We start from the raw sequence: 14,087 nt of genomic DNA on the forward strand, positions 1-14,087 counted from the left end.
CAGATCTCCTCACCTCTGGCTCCTGCAGCTCCAGGAGCATTAACAGCCCCCCAAAATACTCCCCAAAGCCTTGCTGCACCCTGCCCTTCCTTTTAAACCTTTATTCAACAGTTTATCATTGGCACTCGATTACAGCCTGAGTCAGTAATGAGGCACCTAATTAATCCCTTCCAGGCAGGAGCGAGGTGGGATGTGCTCACCCTCCTGCCCGGGGTGAGAGGGTTTTCCCTGCCCTCTGGTGAATCCATCCGTGCCAACAGAGCAGCCCCACGTGGAGGGATGGGGCCGTGCTCCGGCAGCTGCTGGGCGGCTCCCGGGCCACCAGAGCTGAGGGATGGAGTGCAGAACACCAGGGAGTGGTGCCAGAGGTGTCACGGGTGCCCCGTGTGCTGTCAGTCCGTCTTGATCCCACTCCACCAAACCAGCCCGGCACAGGGAAGCTGCTGCATTCCCTCCCCTAAGAGAGGGACGGTGTTTATTGCCGGCCACCTGTACTGTCAGTGGGTTTTTCTCGTGATTCCAGCGCTTCTCACCGATCCCTGGGTGCCGGGTTTGCCCCCGTGCCCGGCGCATCCCCGGCACCGCCGCCGCCCTCCGGCGTGGCCATTGGCACCCAGCTCCAAACCCGGCATCTTTATTAGCAGGTGCTAAATTGCCGCTCCAGCTGCTGAATGCTAACAATTAACTCAATTAACATCTAAACAGATGCAATTTTTGCGGAAACGAACGACATTAATAACGAGCAAAAGGGGGGAAAGATGCAATTACAAAAGTGGATAAAAAAGCCCTGCGCTGTCCCCGGTGTCCCCTGGGCAGCTGTCAGAGCACGGCCCTCTCTCGGAGGGCTGGCAGGACGTGCAGCTCGGGATATCCATCCTTCCTGCCGCTGGGTGTGCCAGGGATGCGGAGCCACCCGAAGGTACCCGCGCCCCGCAGCCTCTCCCGCTGGAAAGGCGTTTCCTGCAGGCAAAAGCTGCAAACCCCAATTTAAACAGATCTCTGCCTTGCCCCGGCTCGGTGACCTTTTTCTGCCAGCAGTGACCTCCTGCCTGAGCTCCGTGTAGGACACAGGGACATCTAATGGCAGGAGAACAACACTGCGAACCGCGCAGCTTAAAAACCACGGAGGCAGAAGCGAAAAAATTGGGTGAAAACCGCGAAGTCCCAGGCTCGAGCTGGGGCTGTGTCCTGGCCCACACCCCTCCAGCTCCCAGCTCCTGGGAATGGCTGTGGAATGAGATGTCACTGCCCCGAACGTTCACGTAAAGGAAGATTTGTCGCTTCCAAAAAGCCTTTATTTTTATATCCACAGCTACTCCCTGCCAGCTCGAGTCTCCAGACAGCCCTCCTGGCGTGTTTGGGCTATCACAAAGCAGCTTCCATAGAACCATGGAATCACAGCGTGGTTTGGGTGGGAAGGGACCTTGGAAACCATCCCATCCCACCCCTCCCATGGCAGGAACACCTTCCACTGTCCCAAGGTGCTCCAAGCTCCAATGTCCAACCTGGCCTTGGGCACTGCCAGGGATCCAGGGGCAGCCACAGCTGCTCTGGGCACCCTGTGCCAGGGCCTGCCCACCCTCCCAGGGAGGAATTTTTCCCAGTATCTGTTCATGGACCCCTTTTCCCAGCCAGCTGTGCTCCCTACAAACCAGGGACAGCAGCCCTTCCCTGGAAACCTCTGTGCCCCACAGACAACGGGGTCCACAGTGGGCAGAGCCCTCAGTGCAGCTCTCTGCCAGCTTTAGTGCTCAGATTAAATTTTAAACAGCATTTAATTGGCAATTGCTCTGCTCTCTCCATTTATGCACATCTCCCTGTGCCAGTGCTTTTCCATGGGCAGAGGGGGAAGAAGAGGCTTTGCAAAGGAACTGGATGGGTCTCCCCTCAAAGCCAAACCCCTTCTCTCGGAGGCTGAGGACGTTCTGTGTTGATTTGTGAGGGATTTGCCCTAGTTTTGTGGGTTTTGGAGATCGACTGTTTATGTGCATTTGCATCTCATTCCAGATGTCGGCACAGGGAAAAGGCAAAACCCAGACTTGGGCTTTCCACGTTCATTTTCCTTGCATTCAGGAGGAAAATAAAATGTGCTGGGACAAGCAAGAACATTCCCCCTTTTTTCTTTTTCTTTTTTTTTTTTTGTTCCAGCCAATTCTCAAAATTCTGTAATTACCATTTAGGTCAGGGGTTTCTAAAGAAAGTAAACCCCAAATTCCCGTGGAAGGAAGGACTGCAGTGTTTCACTCTATTTGCCAATAAAGTAGGATTTCATCCAAATAATACCTCCCCAGGAAAAGACTCCACTTTGCTTAAACAGCAAGAGACTTGGCTGATAAAACTGGGGTTAAGGAAACACAAACTAGATAAGGTTTTGCCCTATCTCCAGTTTATACCTGTCCTTATTTCAGTGTAAATAGGATTTCTGGAGCAATGCCCCGGGTCCTATAGCCCACATCACAGCCAGTTGTTGACAAATCCAACCCACGGCTCGCTGCCATCCTCTCATTTAATGTCTTATTCCCTGTAATTTGGAACTCTACTGGAAACAAGGCAAACTTGGGGAGAAAAACTGCCCAGGGTTTGGTGAGGCAGCACCTTCACTCAGGATTTATCCTGGACAAGGCAGCTAAAAGAGACTCAAGACCTTTCCCAATGCAAACAGGAGCATCAGTGTCCAGGTCATCTTTACATGCTTCCTGTTCAGCTGAAGTGTTATGGGCTGGGCTGGCTGTTTGCAAAGTGCAGGTCCAGGCTGTGCTCCTGCTGCATCCTGCATTCCAGGATCTTCAGCAGCATTCCAGGACTCAGGGATGCTCTGCAGCTTTTCAGGCAACACACAGAAAAAACACCTTGGCACCTGTGCTCCAGGTGCTTTTGGGTTTTTCCCCCAGTGGCAGTGGGCAGTGACACCTGTGCAGTTGTTTATTCCCAGACAGGGTTTGGGAACAGCCTTTCCAGGCCACAGGTCCATCCTAATTTCCTTCTGGGTGGGGGAGGTGGAGCCTTACACCAAGATTTCCCAGGGCAGGCATCAGCCTCCCCTCCAGGCTGGCAAACCACAGCCCTCCCAATTCCCCTCCCACTGGAATATTGACTAACGAGCTGCAGAACCCTGCAAGGTAAGAAATGCTGCTTGGAGGGGGCTGAAAAAAACCAGGAAAAATTGGGAATTTGGTTTTCCAGAAGCAGTTCTTGGAGGGGGTGTCCCTGCTGGCCCTACAGGCAGGAGGTGCAGCAGCATCCCCGGCTTTGCCTGGGCACAGTGGATGAGTTCAGCCCCGTGGAATCCCGAGCTCAGTCAGCCTACAGAAAAAGAAATCAATATGTGGCATGAAGGAGGGAAATCTTTTTGGCCAGATAACATCACTGGCTGGGTGTGGAGATCCCCTAAAGCCCATGGGCCTGATGGAGTCACCCTGCTGCTCACTCATCCAACACCACACAAATTCCTGCCTTTTCCCCCCAAAAGCTGCTGCCGGTGGAACCCAGGAGTGCTGAGGAGCTGCTGGGTTCAAGTCTGGATAAAACAACCCTGTGGCTCAGCAGGGAGTCTTCAGCAGAGTGGTCTACACAAACACACTGACAAAACTCGGGTGCTTTTTCAAGCAATCATGAAAGTTGTGCAGGATGGGAGCCAATTCCCATCTCTTTTAGCATCCACTTACTCTCCACGCCAAAGCTTTTTGGAAACCCTTAACTGGTAGCTTTGAAGCATTTGGAAAAAAATTGGTTTCCCCTTTTCATTGATGTACTGTCTCTTTTTTCTGCCAAAACCCACATTTTTTTTCGCCAAAATAAAAACCCACTAGTGTGTGAAAGCAGAGCTCATCCCCCAGGGAGGGCAGAGCTAGCAAGTAAGAGCTGACAGAAATAGAAAAGCTTCCAGGAAATAATATCTTCAGTGCTATTTTATCTGCTCCATCATCCTGCAGTCAGGAGAGTAATTTCAGCAGGGTCCAGATGAGCCCAATTAAAGCTTGATAATTTTCAGGGACCTCTCCAGAAAATCTGTGGTGTACCTAAGTCACGGGGACCTTGTGCAGACTCTGTTGGTGCTCACTCCCTCCTCAGGCAAGGCTGACAAGCCTGGCTGTGATCTGGGGGTGTGTTCCAGGCCCCACATTGCCCTCAGGAACATGGAGGTGTCCACCCGACCACCAAACATCTGCAAGAAATTCCTCAGCTCTCTGCAGTTCTTTAGGGAGGGACAGCAGACCTTTCCTGCCAGGTTTGCAGAGTAGGGAGGGTAGAATTTTTGGGAATTTTTGGGCTGAGAAAGCAAGCACACTGTGGACATCCAGCTCTCCAAGGCCCAGCATGGCTCACCGAGGTTTTTTCACCAAGGGGGCAGAAGGGAAAACCCCAAAACAAATCCCCTTCCATGGAACTGGGGGCAGAGTTACCTCCCTGGTGACCTGAGGGCTGCCAGCACCCACCGTCCTGGTTCCCCCCAGGTGTTCTGAAGGCCCATCCCAGCACATCTGAGCTCTGCAGAGGACACAGACAGGCAGGGTGCCTTTGCAGGGCAGATGTCTGGGGGGTGTTTGCCATCAGCTCCTTCCCAGCCCTATTTCCAGAGTGCAAAGGCACACCAGGAAGAGCTTTGCCTCAGGGCAAGAAGGGCTGGCTAAAAACCCCAAAAGAACCCCAGCCCAACTCGCTTTGAGCCCACAGCTTGCTGAGGGTACGGAGGTGACTTTGTGAGAGGGGGAGTGAAGCCATGGGGACACTCGCTGCCCTCCTGCCCCACTGGGGTGTGCAGGAGGGTGGCACCAGCCCAGGGGCATCCCAGCCAGCCCAGCACATCACCCAGTCCCCCGAGCCCAGAGCAGGAAATCTCCCAGCCTCAGCTTTCAATTAACCTTTCCCATAGGGAAACCCAGAGGTTTCCAGCTTCTCCTCCAGCAGGGACTGGGAAAAAGCCTGGCAAGTCTGATTTACAGCTGCTGCTGGCCTGGTTTCAGAGGGTGCCAAGCTTGCCCCCGTGCCTGGTGCTCAGCAGGGCTGTGATCAGCCCAGGGGGATGCAGCCCCTCTTTCCCCCCCAGGAGAGGCTCTCTGGGGACATGGGCAGCAGGTCGGGCTGGGAAAGTCCTGCTAGGACACGTGTGCTCCTTTATGGCTCCAAAGGGAACGTTTCTCATTATCTCCCCTCGCAATTTAATTAATCTGCATTCAGTAATGAACCTTGAAATTTCAATTAAAAACATCATTACTAATCAGGACAGGATTCAAAGCAGTCAAGGGCTCTTGATAGCTTTGCAGTGGCAGGAAGTTTGGGTTTGTGTGCTCCATCTCCTCATTTTGGACACAGAGCCACGGTGGTTTGTGCTGGCAAACCCGGGCATGGGAGGTACCTCTTGAGCTCCCTTTGTGCAGAAAACCACGGGGCTCCAAAATATCCCCAAAAAAGGGAGAGACACCCCAAAAAAAAAAAAAAAAATCAGCAGAACAAATAAATAAATAGATGTCTGTCCCAGGACATGGTTGCCTGGAGCATTAAAATCTCCAGGCAAACAATGTCCAGCGATTAAAATCTGGGGAAATGGAGATCTGCCATTTCTGGAGCTCCTTCTGCTCGGCCCACGAAGGAGGCACGGGCGGCTGGCAGCAAATCACAGGAGCTGCGGGATGAGCGCTGCCCCGGGAATGTCAGAACAACCTGACCCCAGCGAGGCATCCCTCCCCACGGCCCATGGAGATCATCCTCCTCCTCCTCCTCCTCCTCGTCCTCCTCCGGCCGGGCTGGGCACGCCCTGCTGCTCCCGAGCTTGTCCTTCCAGCGCCGGCACTGGAACCTCGCTCCCTGGCTGTAAAACCTGAGGCAACGCAGCCCTTCCCCTGGCTCCAGGAACAACTGGATCGTGAGCATAAATCCACGGGGGAAATGGCAAAAGTGAGCAAGGGGTGAAAGAGAAATGAATTCTGTGTACCCCAAGTTGCCCGTGTTCTTTAAAATAGATAAGAATAATAAATATAGTCACTGGAAGAGAATAAAATTAATCATTTTGGTTTGTTTCAGAGGAAAGCAAAATTGCAGGAGGATGAGGAAAGCTGAGGGGGCAGGGGACAAGGGAATGCTGAATGTCCTGGCAGTGCAGCCTTCAAAGGCAAAACCAGACAGCAGAAGGCAAAGCTGGATTTTTTATCAGCTCCCCCAAGTTTTGGGCTGTGGTTTTTAGTGCACTGCAGGTATGTGGTTTCCCAGATCCCATGCTGACTGCAGCCCTCTGCACAGCCCAGCAGACTGAATTATCCCACCCCGAAGGGATCTGTGAGACCATGCTCTCCTGGTCTCCAGCACTGCTCCTGCCCAAAGCCCTTTCTGACCACTGAACTCCCATTTCAATGGGAGCAGAGACAGAGATTATTCCCCAAGGCCCCTCCACAAATAGCTCAGAACTGTGAACACAGAGAGAGGATGGAAGTTGAAGCTTGGCTCTGTGCAGTACAGGTAAAAGCCCCATCACCCAAGCTGCCTCTCCAAGGAAAATGCAAATGGAAAAGGGAAAATGGCAACTCTGGGATCAAACCCCATTTATTCCATGTGCTGTTTCCAAAGCCTGGCCAGTCCACAGCTGGGATAATTAGATTTAAGCCACAAAGGTAAAACTCACAGAATAAATTATTAATCACAGGTTGTTTGCCCAGGATCAGTGGGAAAGGAGGGAGCATTCTGAAAGCTCCAGGAGGCAGCGTTTGTGCTGCATCACCAAAAGGTGAGGTGCAGGCACGGGCACCCACGGCTTCAGGATATTCTCCTCATTCCCTGCCCTGGGTTAAAACTGGGATGGGGAGATGTCGCCTTCAGGTGCAATGTGTTCACACGCCCACATGGCAGGGGATGGAGGGACAGGACAAGGGGAACAGCTCTAAGCTGAAGGGAGGTTAAGGTTTGATATTGGGAATGAGGAATTGTTCCCTGGCAGGGTGGGCAGGCCCTGGCACAGGGTGCCCAGAGCAGCTGTGGCTGCCCCTGGATCCCTGGCAGTGCCCAAGGCCAGGCTGGACACTGGGGCTTGGAGCAGCCTGGGACAGTGGGAGGTGTTCCTACCCATGGCAGGGGTAGGATGGGATGAGCTTTGATGTCCCCTCCCACCCAAACCATTCCACGGTGACCAGCATGGTCACACCATGGCTGTGGAGAGAGCAGGTGCCTCCCAAGCATCTCCCCAAAAATCCCAGCTGGCACACACTGAGCGTGGCCCTGGGGGGGTTCAGCCTGCTCAAGGGGGGGCCTAAGCCCACTCTGGGGCCTCTGCAGCTGCTTTGTGCCTCGGGCTGTGGATGTGTTTCATTTCCCCAGGAGCTGCCCACCCTTTCTGCAAGCCTGGCTGGGCTCAGGGCTCAGAGATGTTCCCTGGCACGGAGAGCTGGGGTAATTTTCAGTGGGGCCCACACCCAGGATTATGGCTTTGAAAAAGGAGGAAACACGGGAGCTTGGCTCAAAGGAACACGCTAATTGCCTGAGCAGGAAAAGAAAAGAGCCTTTTTTTTTCCTGGTAGAAGGCATCTGATAAAAGCCTGAGACCAGTGGTATTTATATTAGCAGATTTTACATCCTCCTTGTGTGTACTTGGACTGTGAGATATAAATCAAAGCAGGGGTTCATTCCAAGAACAGTTTATTTTTATCAGAGAAGTATGTGCTGGCAAACCAGATATTGGTATGTTGATTTTGTTGGTTAGGTGTGATTTATAATAGTTCCTATTGTTTTATGGTGTGTTTCACTTAATTTATCCAAGTCGTGGGTTTAGGGGTTTTTTTGTTTTGCTCCATTTAATGTATATTTTCTTATGGGTGGTTTTGCATTTTAGTGGTTGGCTGCAGTCTTGGAGCACTTTAATGCGAAGGAAGAGCCTGAAACCATGAAAACAAATCCTAAATGGGTTTGCAATCAAACATCCCCCTCTCTAAATGGATCCCTGCAAGGTGGAGAGCAAAGCAGCACAGAGTGCTTCTCAGTCTGCCAGTGCTCCCTGAGCAGGGCAAATCCTCAGCAGGCTTTGGGAAGCAGCTGCATCCCTGGGAGCATCCAGAGGCTGAATTCCCAGGAGGCGCCTGCATCAGGGGATGTAAAACCACAGAATCATGGAACATCCTGGGCTGGAAGGGCCACACAGGGATCATCGAGCCCAAGTGCTGGCCCTGCACATCCCAGGAATCCTCTATGAAGGAGCAGGAAGGGAACAACCCAGGTGTGCCCAGCATCCCCTCAGCTCTTCCTGCAGCTTAGAACAAGGGAAGCTGTGCAGTGGATGTCAGGAATTGCAGCAGTTCCCTGAGCCTGGGCTCTGCTGGCAGATCCGTGGCGAGGAGAGTGTGCCCGGCTCGTTAGCTCAGTGCCTGCGGCTGGTAATTAAAGCAGGCAACGAGAGAGAAGATTAAAAAAAAAAAAATCAACCAGAAAAATCACCTTCTTCAAGATTTATGAGAATATAAACTCGGAGCTGAGATGTTCCTATCACCACCTACGAGGCCCAAGGGACAGCTTTGCCCTAATGCAGTCGGATGTTTGTCCCGGTGATGGATTTGGATTGGGAAGGTGAGCAGGGAGCTCCAGGGCTCCCAGAGGAGCCTTGGGGCTGCCAGGTTCTGATTTCCCCAGAGCCTGTCCAGCTGATGGGGGGCAGTGAATGTCCCCCACCCTGGCCAGGGGGAGGCTGGGCACGGGGCAAGTGGGCAGCAGGGTCTGAGCCACCCCTCAAAGCCACGTGGGTCCCTCTCTGCACAGCTGGGCTGAGCCTTGCCTGTCCCAGCAGCGAGAGCTTTGCTGCCCTGGGGAGCTCTGGGCTGCATTTTGGGCTCTGCCCTGGCAGGGGTTTGCTGCTGTTCCATCCTCCCTGCTCGCCCCCAAGCCCTTTCATTCCAGGGGTCCCTGGTGAGGGCATCCATCAGGGAGGCCAGAAGGATCAAAGCCCTGCTCTGACTGGGAATTTGTGACACAGGGAGAGCAAGGAAGAGCAATGCTTGGGGCTGTGCTGCCCCAGGAACTCCAAAGCCATGGCCAGGAGGAATCCATCAAGAGGCAATCCAGAACCTTTTATCTCCGAATCAAAATGAAAGGTAAAATAAATAAATAAGTAGAAGCAGCACCAAGGAGGAATTTTTTAAAACACAAAAAGTAAACATGCAACATGAAGACCCCATCTCCACTCTGGAGCTGAAGCTCCTGTAAACTGCTGCAAAGTTCCCGTAAAAGCAAGGAGAGCCTTTCCCATTTTGGGTTTCTAACCCTCCACAGGGAGCCTGCCTGCCCCTCGGAGTGAGCCCCAACTTCACTGTGGGGGAAAGAGCCACATCCATTCCAGTTAAGGTAATCTCCTGCCTTAATAATTCATGGGCTGCTTTCAGGAGAGCTCGGAGCTCTGAGGAAAGCTGAAAGCCTCTGTGCACATCTGTCAGCAGCACCAATCAGTGTCTACCTCTAGAACAGAATAAAAATCAGTGAAAGCATTTTGATTAAGCGGCAGGGCCAAGTATTGGCTCCTTCCAAGCCACATAAGTCACATCTGGCTTATTTACACATTTCTCCTCCCCTAAAGTCACATAATGAAAGCATAATGAAGAGAAGAGGAGAAGAAGAGACGAGAAGAGAAGAGAGAAGAGAAGAGAAGAGAAGAGAAGAGAAGAGAAGAGAAGAAGAGGAAATATCTTAGGCTGAAGGGTGTGCTACCTGACAGATGCACTTTTAACTCCAGAGTGCCTTGTGGAGATTGTTCCCAAGGAGTTGTCCTTGGAAACGTCTCCATGGATGGTTTGCATGCCTGCTTCCATATTGTCCCCCCTCTTTACCCTCATTCCCCTCTTTACTTGTCCTAATTGCATTACTGCTGGTGGATATTATCCTGGGGAGCCTTGGATCTGTCACTGAACCTGGCAGAGCCCAAAAAACACGGCTGGGAGGCTGTGAAATGGCAGAGCCTGTGGATGCCCAGCTGCACCAGCTCCAGCTCTGACCCTTCACTATTCAAAGGCACCCTTTGCTGTAACAAGGTCAGACTGGACAGGAGCTTGGAGCAACTGGCCCAGTGGAAGTTGTCCCTGCCCATGGCCGGGGGTGGAACAAGATGAGCTTTTTTGTCCCTTCCAACTCAACCCAGTCCATGATTCCTGGTTAAGGACACACCTCTGCTGCTGAGGAGGTGTTGGTTTCTCCCCTCCAGACACTCTTCTTTTCATTTTCTCACCACACCCACCCCTTTTCACACACCTGTCCCCATTTTACAAGGAGCTCTGGCTTTCAGCAGGGTTTTGTAATCCTTTATGAGCCTGGGCTGATTTAACAGGATTCTCAGAGATGACTGAGGGATGGAGACAGGCATCTGGCTGGGAGAGGAAAAAGTCCTGTAAAACAACTTCTGGCTGTTTGAGAAGCTGGGCTGAGTACCCTCAAGACACAGGCATGGCCTGACGCCATCAGGGCTCTGGGATCCAGATTCCAGGGGTCAGGAAGACCCCAGGTGACTGTCCCAAAGGATGTGGGTTATGACATGCAAGCACAGCTCCCCAGCTGCAGCAACCAATGGAGTGGCACAGGCAGAGCAGCCTTTGAAGTTCATGGGAACTCCTGTAAGATCCTCCCAGGAGGTTTTCTGCTCCCTGAAGATCCCCCTCCCAGAGCCCCTGACTGGGGACCAATGCCATGGTGCTGTCAATCTCCCAAGCTCCAGCCTCCAGGACCCTGCCTGCTGTCTGCTAGCCCCTGATGTCCCAGCCAACGTGGGATTTCTGGAAGAAGCACCATGTGGCACCAGGATAATTGTGTCTAATTACACCCAAAGCCTCCACGAACCTCTCAGTGTGGCTCTGACTCCGTGTCACACTCGCAGACACTGTACTTTTATTTCAGGCAGCAGAGAATAATCCTGCAGTCAATTACTCCCACTTTCGGCCTTTGTGCACTGCCAGGTATTTCAGACAGCATGAAAGACACTCTTAAAATATTCTGAATGACTGCTCCAGGCTGTTGCGATCAGGCACTTAATACAATGCACGGGGAAAAAATAAATCTCTCTTTTCACTGAAGGAGTCAGTGGGCTGCATCTGTGATGAGGCAGGAGCTGATCCTGCACAGCACCAGGGCTGGAACAAGGGGCTCAGCACGAGGGACTGGTGCTGCTGGAGCAGCATCCACTGACACTGCACAGCTCAGGGCTACACTGAACCAGTCAAGTGATGATGCTCCTTTTTAATTTCACCTGCAGCAGAGGCATAAAAAGAGCCAGGAAAGGAACAAATAGCTCAAGGCAGCCAGGGCCAGACTGGGGAGGTGCAGAATCCTGCAGCAACAGCTCCAATAAACACTGGTTTTTAATTTTCCAAGCAGCTAAAATCACGGATTTCCTCTCCCAGCAAAGGCAAGGAGACACACGACCCCGCACAGGACAAGCAAGGAACAAATGCATAGGCACAAATGGCTTTTTTAGCAGAAGATGCAGCATTAGCTGGTTGGTTTAACACCTGCATTCCAGCCACACTGCTGGGACCCAGCAGAGATGGTGAGGCCACCGCTGTGCCACCAAATGAGCCCAGGCTGCAGGAGCATCCCATCCAGTGCTCTCTCCATTGATCCCCGACTGCTTTAGCACCTGCTGCAGACACAGATGTCCCAAAGCCGGGGTGGGGATGCAGAGGGGTGGGATTGGTCACACAGCAGCTGCTAAACCTCCCCTTTCAGACCTGACACCTTTTCCTATCTGCTCATGATGAGGAGAGGGACCGAACATGTGGTGTCTTGAACCCCAGCTGGGAGCAGGTCTGACCCCAAATTATCCTTCAGCCCCCACCCCCCCAAACACGCAGCAAGAAATTCCAGAAGGTCAGCAGCAAATGAGGTCTTTGCTTTTGAAAGGAGGTGGGAAATTTCAGAGGCCTTTCAAAGCAAGCAGAAAATGTCTACTTTGAAATGCCTCTTGCCATCACTTAAAAGAAAATGCTGAAGTGTCAGCTCCATGGCTGGGTGTGCAGATAACCTCTCACGCCATCAAAGCCTTCTGACTCCCGCTCTGGGATGCTATAAATAGCTGTATGCACAATTAGCAGCTTTTGGGGCAATCTAGAGAAAATCATAATCCACCTCAGATCGATAGGATCAGCTTTCCCAGCTGCAACAGCAGAGGTCAGGGGGAGATCAAAGCAGCAGGAGATCTGGCCCCAGGGAGGGGTGGCAGTGGCAGCTCTGCAGCCTGGCCGTGCTCCGGGGTGCCTCTGCTTCCAGGGGGTGATCCCAAGGCTGGGGTGCAGAGCAGCCCCTCCCCAGCAGCCTGCACCCCCCTGCTGCAGGGGCACACGTGCTCCTCTGATGAAAAATGCATGGCAGCCGCCGTGGCTGAGGCTCCCAGCCATGCATTTAATGTTTTATCTGTGCTGGCTGTTTGACCAGAGAGGATCTATTACCTGTCTCTCCAGCTGGCTGCTGCCCCAGAGCTGGGATGACACAATTGGAGAAGGAGTTTTCTCCTTTCTCGCCCCTGCAGCATCCAGGACATGCAAAGCTGACTTCACAAGCCAGAGATTGCTTCAGCCTTAAAACACTTGGGGGACCAAAAGCATGGATGGAGGCTGAATCACAGAAACACAGAATGGTTTGGGTTGGGAGGGACCTTAAAAGCCCATCCCATTCTACCCCTGCTGTGGGCAGGGACACCTTTCACTATCCCAGGCTGCTCCAAGCCCCAGTGTCCAGCCTGGCCTCGGGCACTTCCAGGGATCCAGGGGCAGCCACAGCTGCTCTGGGCACCCTGTGCCAGTCCTGCCCACCCTCCCAGGGAACAATTCCTAATTCCCAATATCCCATCCAGCCCTGCCCTCTGGCAGTGGCAGCCATTCCCTGTGTCCTGTTCCTCCATCCCTTGTCCCCAGTCCCTCTCCAGCTCTCCTGGAGCCCCTTTAGGCCCAGGGCATGGTTTCTTTCTGGAGGTCAGCGCTTGTGACCAGGGCATGTCCAGCCTCCCATTCACCCCCAGATCCTTGCTGGAAGGGCTGCTCTCAATCCCTTCCTCGCCCATCTCCCACTGATTCCAGGGATTGCCCCAAACCCCTGGGGAATTCTCTGTACACGGGAGAGACCAGTGCAGGCCTGGCCTGTTCTTCCTCTTGAATCTTGGCTGGCACAGGGAGATGGAGCCTCCAGTGCTGGTCAGGAAGGAGAGGGAAGCACTGGGGCAGCTCCTGAGCAGCCTCTGGAGCGTGCTGGGTGCGTGCTCCAGGTTGGAGGGCGTTCCCCATGTGCCTGGAAAGAGCCATGGCAGTGACAGTGCCTCCAGGATCCCGAGGGAAGGGGACGGAGCTCGGCCCATGCTCTGCTCAGAGTTCATCAGAGCCATCATTGTGTGTCAGAAAAAGAAGGAAAGTTCATTCAAAAGAGAAGAGAATGATTCCAGAAATGCCTTCTTCCCCTGCCTGAGATGCGGGGACGGGCCTGCCCGCTGCGTCAGGCGATTGGAGCTGCTCACTGCTCTCGGCCTAGGGAACACATCAGGATGGGATGATTTCCAGAGCAGGCGATGATTCTTCAAGTTTCCATGCCCCAAAAGCCACAGGACTTTGCTGTGTTCCCTCAGAGCATTTTGAAGGCAGCGGATGTTTGTGCAAAGCTGCTCTCGAGCAACAATCTGCGCAAAGCGTGTTGATAATCAGGTGCTTTATTTTGGGTGGAATGATCTCTTTTGGTGTTCCAATCACACCATATTCACCCTTCTCTTTCCACACGTTTAATCTTCCCATCCTTCCAAATAAGGTGTTTTCACCTCAAGTATCTCCATCCCTTCCACCCAAAAATGTATCAACCTAACAACTAATGAGCAATTAACTCTCATTGAAAGCTGCAGTTGACTCTGCTTTACATTAAATCACTCACTACAAAAGGCACATTGCCCTGTTCATATAAAAGGCAGGTTATTATCTCTTTTTCTGCTGTTTTCTGTCTTTTTTTTTTTTTCAGGTGAACAATATGAGCTCAGCCTCTTTTCTGACCTTGATGTGCACATCCCAATGGAGCATTGCATGAGAGGAGCGACCCAAAATCAAAGGGAGCAGATGCCTATTCCCTGGCCAGAAGGAATTACCAGGAGAGGCTTGGGCCTT

This window comes from Passer montanus, unplaced genomic scaffold (assembly GCF_014805655.1).
Source record: "Passer montanus isolate IOZ18808 unplaced genomic scaffold, ASM1480565v1 scaffold178, whole genome shotgun sequence".
NCBI lineage: Eukaryota > Metazoa > Chordata > Aves > Passeriformes > Passeridae > Passer > Passer montanus.